We start from the raw sequence: 7,500 nt of genomic DNA, 5'->3' as shown, positions 1-7,500 counted from the left end.
GCATACATACTTGCACACATACACGCATTTCTACGTAATATTTGTATATGAATATGTGCATATGAATAATGTATTTATATATATCTACTTGACATACACACAAACACACACTCAGACACAAACATACGTGTATATATATATATTTATATATATATATACATATAAAAGGGGTTTGTATGATTGTCACAACATGGGACCGTGAAGAATGCTTAAATGCAAGAAAGTATACTAGTCCCTTAATATTTGATATTCAATATTTCATCTATTCAAGATGGCAATCAATACTTCATTTCATTTTACTGTATATACTATATATTCTACATTAATATTATAAAGAATATAAATAAGACATAAAAAACAGAGTTGGAATTCCTTTGAATAATATACACTCACGCACGCATACACACATACACACACGCGCGCGCGCGCACACACACGCACATACATATATACAGAGGTAGAAAGGCAGATAAACATGTTAGGCTTAATGAGTATATTTACATGGAATGCAAAGTACAAAATACAAAATAAACAAAAGGAGCCATGTAATGCTCATATCTTGACAGCTGTTTCGGGTGAACCATGACTTATGCCGAACCACATTCATTACATAATAATAACCTGTGATGTATTAGGAATAAGTTCAACAGTTATGAATACGCTAGGCAAGGCCAGATTACCTTCATTGGAAGAATGTAGTTAAAAGCGTATTTTATTGCAGTGGAGGAAATAGAGTGGAGTGAGGTGGGGATAAGGAAAAAAATTAGGGAAAAAGACGAGAAGCGGGAATGGGGTGCGGTAACTAAAGCGGAATTAGTACTATGAAGACATCAGTTGACGATAGAGAAAAAAGAGATTATAAAGGAAGGAAGTGACCACGACAACAGGGAGGTCTGTCGAATGTAGACAGTAGTAGGGAATGAATGACTGTAGGTAGTAATGTTAGATAGCAGAGGTAAGTAGAGACTAAAAAAATACGGATGAAAATGACGCGTGCGACGGAGTAATCAAATAAGTATGCGGGTCAGTAAATGGGGGGACGTATGGCGCGCTTATAAGGGAGAGAGAGAGAGAGAGAGAGAGCAAGAGAGAGAGAGAGCAAAAGAGAGAGAGAGAGAGAGAGAGAGCAAAGGGAGAAGAGTGAGAGAATTACGAGATTGTATAACAGTTATCTGAGGTAAGAATTTAAACTGGAAAAAAAAAGAAAAGGACGTTAGTTCTTACAGTAGAATTATAAGAATTATGTATCTTTATATAATTACTTTATGCTGCATTTGGTGTACAATAGCGTCGTTGCTCACAAGATTCCTAAGAACCAAGTAAAAGTTCACCTTATTTGTGTGTATATTTTTGGATGTGTGTTTCCATGTGTATTTGAGAGTTCGTGCGTGCGCGCGTGTTTGTGCTTTAACGCGAGACCTACCATGTTAGAGGAATCCTATGATCAAAGACATTCCAGCTGCAATCAACTTTTCTTTTCAGGAGTATCAAGGATTAAATATCCAATGTTTCTCTGTTTTTAGATGGTAGAGGGTAATTTGAAGGAGATTTGACTGCTATTTCTAAAATATCTTGCTCTTTAGCTCCAGACAACCACAGTCACCTACTTATAATCAAATACCCCCCAAACACGACCAACCTGTTTTTGGAGCAGTATGGGGGACAAGGTTATCCAGTTTTCTCCTTCTATAGTAGAGTGTAATTTGAGGAAGTTTTGACAGCCATTTCTAGCCGGTCGAGCAGTCGCAAAAAGATTCCTTTAAGTGTTGTATTTATGCGTTTTTGTTGATTAAGCTTAATGTCTGCTCTGATTTAATAGAACAAATGCGTTTCAAGTGCGACCATCTCGTCTTTTTGTACTTCAGGGACTACATTATCCAATAGGGTCTTCATGTTTTTAAGAAGTGATTAGAAGAAAAGTTTGCTGCTCTTTCTAATGGTTTGAGCGACGGCGTACAGGCTCTTGCATGATATTGAATAGCTGTGGTTGTCATGACACGGAAATGTGAGACTGTAGAAAGCAGGATAGCCGAAAGTCAGAATTCTGGAATGATTGAACGGAGAGCTATGATGCAATGCGGTATTATATAACACTATGTGAAAATACACTATCATATAAGAATATGCTATGACATAGTGTCATAGTCAAATAATTTGGCGTACTATGGCACTCGAATATACGTATTTAATGTCGTAACCAGATGAGAAAGGGTTGCATCCATGAGATTTTTCTAGTTCCCTATGACTGGTGAGATGAGGTGGAGAGGGAAGCGAGAAAGGTAATATGATTCTTAGTTCGCTGAAGTTAAAAGCACTGCATCAAAAATATCTAGTTGTTTATCGTTTAATTGGAAGCCTAACTCGAATGCATGCAACAAAATAGACACCACTAAAGGCACCCAAAGATCAGAGAGATGTTAGTGACAGGCCTGGATTTAAACCGTGGAAGATGTGGAGGGAGGGAGGGAGAAGCATTTCAATTTTGGCGGGTCTTTCATACGCAGAAATTGAAATCCACCACAATCACCGAGTTTACATATCAAAACCAGTCTATTTCATGTAGCTGAAGTTACAAGTTAATACAGAAGGATCACCCAAGAACAAATACAGTCCAATTAGATGGGCTTCTGCACATTTTCTGCCGAGCTAATTTTACTCACAAAATTTGGCTCGATGAGAGCCTTCGGTTGATGTCACTCATACAAGCTTCCGTGCTGTGAGAACGAATTCAGAATCCTGTAAATGTGAAGGAGATTACTTTATCACGCGACCATGCATACATCTTGGCGCAAAGCCTTCCAAACATCTCGTAATTTTTTTTTTTTTTGTATTTCTACTATTATACACTTTGGCTTCGTGTTTCTTCTTCATTAATGAACTTCTTCCAAACTTGTTTCATTATCAAGAAAACATGCAAAGAAATTCCCGATATTCAAACTAGAAAGCATTGCTAGTAACCGCAACCGCAAGGAAAACCTTCGATTTTCTCAGATATTTATTGGTTTAAATTACAGATTTTTATTTTACGCAAGCCAGTATGACTCCTTCTATGACCCGCTAGAAATAATTGTTCAATTTGACCTGCTTGACCAGCTAGAAATAATTGTTAAATTTACCTCAACTCACACCCTACTATGTTCAAAAATGGGACCATTCATTAGATAATGTACAGGAGTGGCTGTAAGTAGCTTTCTTACCAATTATATAGTTCCAGGTTCAGTTCCACCGCGTGGCACCTTGGGAAAGTGTCTTCTACTATAGCCTCGACTCACCAAAGCCTTGTCAGTGGATTTGGTAGACGGAAACTGAAAGAAACCCGTCGTGTGTGTAAATATATATATATATATATATATATATATATATATATGTATATATATATGTATGTATGTATATATGTATATATATATATGTGTGTGTGTGTGTGTGTGTGTGTGTCTATGTGCGCGCACGCGTGTATGTTTGTGTGTCTGCGTTTGTCCCATCAACATCGCTTGACAACCGATGCTGATGTGTTTACATCCCCGTAACTTAGCGGTTCGGCAAAAGAAACCGATAGAATAAGTACTAGGCTTACAAAGAATAAGTCCTGGGATCGATTTGCTCGACTAAAGGCGGTGCTCCAGCATGGCCGCAGTCAAATGACGGAAACAAGTAAAAAAAAAATAATAGAATAGAATTAACTGGAAAAATAAATTAGATTGTGATGAACGAAGTTGGAACGCTGGTAATAAAGTGAATGATACTGGTTTCGAATTTTGGAATAAGACCACAAAATTTGGAGGCGGGGGTAAGTCGATTACATCGACCCCAGTGAATAGCTGCTACTTATTTTATCGATCCCGAAGAGGTAACAGGCAAAATTGACCTTGGCTGAATTTGAACTCAGAACATGAAGATGAACTAAATAGCGCTAAGTATTTTTCTCAGCATCTCTAAGGATCCTGCAAGTGATTTATATTAATTATAAATAAATCGTATAATTTATGATACATACATTCATATATACTTAGCGGTGTCCCAGCATGGCCGCAGCCTCAAGGTTTAAAACATATAAAAGAATAAAAGATAAGAAGCACACACATATACATGCTTATATACACATCACGCATATACACACATGTATATAAACTATTGCTTAGTTCAAATATGTTTGTGACGTATTTCAACTCCTAAAAGGCATTATCAATGATGTGTTTACAACTTTACCATCAGCGAGAAATTTTTTTCTCCACGGTAATCTGCAATGAAATTACCTTTAGGAGTTGAAATATGTCATAAACATATATTTGAACTAACCTAAAGTTTGTTTATTTCCATCAGTGCTTCGCGCTAATACTTATGTACGTACGTAGGTACATAGGTATTACATAAGTACGTACGAATGTATGTATGTATGCATGTATGTAAGTATATATATATATGCATATATACATACGTATATGTACATACTTACATCTATACGTATATATATATATATATATATATATATTATATATATATATGCATATGTGGGCACAGGACGTCATGAAATGTGTACAAAAAAAAGTACGGTTGTACACGTTTCATGACGTCCTGTGCCAATATATGCATATATATATATATATATATATATATATATATATATATATATATATATATATATATATATATATATATATATGTATAACGTTGAAAAGGAACACACGTTGATATATATATATATATGGAAAAAGTCAAGGTAGATAATGCTAAAATATTTTATAAAAACATTTCAGTTAGAAAATGCTTTAATTTTTCCAAAATTTAATTGTTTTCCATGCTTACAGTTGAAGAAGTCTCAATGACTGAGACCGGTACTGAAATGTTTTTTTATAAAATTATTTTAGCATTTTCAACCTTGACTTTTTTTTTCCATATATATATATATATATATAAATATATATATATTGCACATCTATCTATCTATCTATCTATCTATCTATCTATCTATCTATCTATCTATCTATCTATCTATCTATCTATCTATCTATCTATCTATCTATCTATCTATCTATCTATCTATCTATCTATCTATCTATCTTTGTATTGACATAAGGTCCTGAATGTGTCTAGAATTGAAGAATTGTTGAATGACGTTACGGCCAAGTAGCTTTGTAAACATTGATTGGTAGGGAACAGCCAATTACATTAACTCCAGTATTTCACTGGTACTTCGGTTTATTGATGTGGAATTTGAATTCTGAATGTAGATGGCTATTACTAAACACTACAAGGTATTTTGTTCGACTCTTTAATGACACTTGTGTCAATCCACCCCCACCCCCACCAACCCACCTCCTGTAATATTGCATGATTTTATCAGTGAAATCGCTGTATCACATTATTCAGGTCACAAGGCAGATTTTGTGAAATCTAAGACAGAGCACCAATTCTACATGGTTGGCTAAATTCTCTGTCTAGTCTAGTGGTTCTCAACAGGCGTCCATATGGTCTTTGGAGGTCCATATAAAATTTTATTGTTGATTTTTATGTGTAACAGATTGCTTATACCTCTGCAACACAAAATATTTTGACTTTTTAAAATACAATCCTAATAAGTATTTAATTACAAAAATACGGTAAGAGTTATTTTTATGTTAGGCACAGGAGCAGCTGTGTTGTAAGAACCTTGCTTCCTAACCACATGGTTCCGGGTTCAGTCCCACTGCATGGTACCTTGAGCAAGTGTCTTCTACTATAGCCTCGGGTACTATAGCCTTGTGAGTGAATTTGGTGGACGGAAGTGTGTATGTATATATATATATGTGTGTGTGTGTGATATTTTGTGTTTAGGTGGGTGTCTTTGTATCTGTCCCCCATACCGCTTGACAACCGGTGTTGGTGCGTTTATGTCCCCGTAACTTAACTGTTCAGCAAAAGGGACCGGTAGAATAAGTTCTACTAAAAGTCACTTGGCGGGGGACGCTTCAAAAATGACCAGAAAACAGTTAACATTACATGAAAAAGATGTGTAAGAGTAACAACCGACCAAATACTGTGAGGTCGCTTGCCACCCGATGCACTGAGCAGTGAAGGAACACCTCAATCTAAGTTCCTACCAAATATTTATGCCTTTTCATGTACTCTGTGTACGATCCAGCATTTACCTTAAATTATAGAATCCAATCTTTAATTCCTCTTACCGTACCGTATAAATTTGATGCTTTACAAGAAACATATTTTCCATTTGGACGAGTTTCTTATGTCCACGCTTCCGGTCACCATTTAGTTAGTTTATTTCTGTTGGCATGCTTTTCATTTCGTATTTTTTGCTGTTTATTCCATGTATTTCTCTAAATCGCTCACAAATTTCTTTGAAACACAGTATCCTCTTGCTGTAATATCTTTATTTACTTTCTTTGTCGTTTAAATAACTTACAGTTTAACTTACGTTGATTATTTCTTGTTCTTTTCTGTAGGTTATTTGTACACAAAAAAGTTAAGAGAAGTTATGAAAACACATCTGCATCAAGAAGGCAACACTACTTTATGAATATTTCAGAAACTGAAATTTGCGGACAAAGGAAGTCTATGAAATATATGCAGTATGAAAATCTATGAAAGATCGCGTGTAAACGAAATCCGTAACTTTTTGTTGTTGTTTGTTCCTTCTCGAGCCACGCCTGGCTCATAGTTTCCTTGGCGTATAGGATCCCCACATGGACGGGACGCCGGTCCGTCGCAGGTTAGCTGCAAGAGGAAAGAATGTTCTGGCGAAAGAGTCAGCAGAAGTTTGCCATTACCTTCTACCAGAAGGAATACCTCAATCTAAGTGTAAGGTCTTTCGCTCATAAACACATACATCGCCCGGTCTGAGATTCGAACCCGCGATCCTTCGACCTCGAGTCCGCTGCTCTAACCACTAGGCCATGTGCTTCCACTAACAAAAATAAATAAATGAATGAAAACAAACATTAAAAACATGAGTGTAATATACCAATGGGCCTCGATGTGTTGCTTTTGATACGCTGTTTACATCTCAAACTTTTAACTTAACAAAGATTTGCTTTAAGGATGTAAATATATTTGTAAATAATAGAATTATGTAACCCTTCGAGAATACACAAGTTATATAAAATTTAATCATACTGAAGCGAAAACACAATAACAGTGAGAAAAAATATTTCCTTCTGGCTTTTTCGTAAGCTAAAATGTTGATGTGTTATTTTTGAATAAGCCAAGGCCACCTTTTATGAGATCAACTTCATACATACATGCATGCATACATACATACATACATACATGCATACATACATACATACATGCATACATGCATACATACATGCAGGAATGCATGCATGCATACATACATGCGTGCATACATGCAGGAATGCATAATTACATACATACATGCATATACGCATTCAAACATACATGCATACATACACACATTATATATACATACACAGACATGCATTAATATTGTTTTTATGTTATATATAAAAATATACTTAGAGACATTCAGGCTTGCATGCATACATA

This window comes from Octopus sinensis, linkage group LG6 (assembly GCF_006345805.1).
Source record: "Octopus sinensis linkage group LG6, ASM634580v1, whole genome shotgun sequence".
Lineage (NCBI taxonomy): Eukaryota > Metazoa > Mollusca > Cephalopoda > Octopoda > Octopodidae > Octopus > Octopus sinensis.
This window is presented reverse-complemented; position numbering follows the sequence as displayed.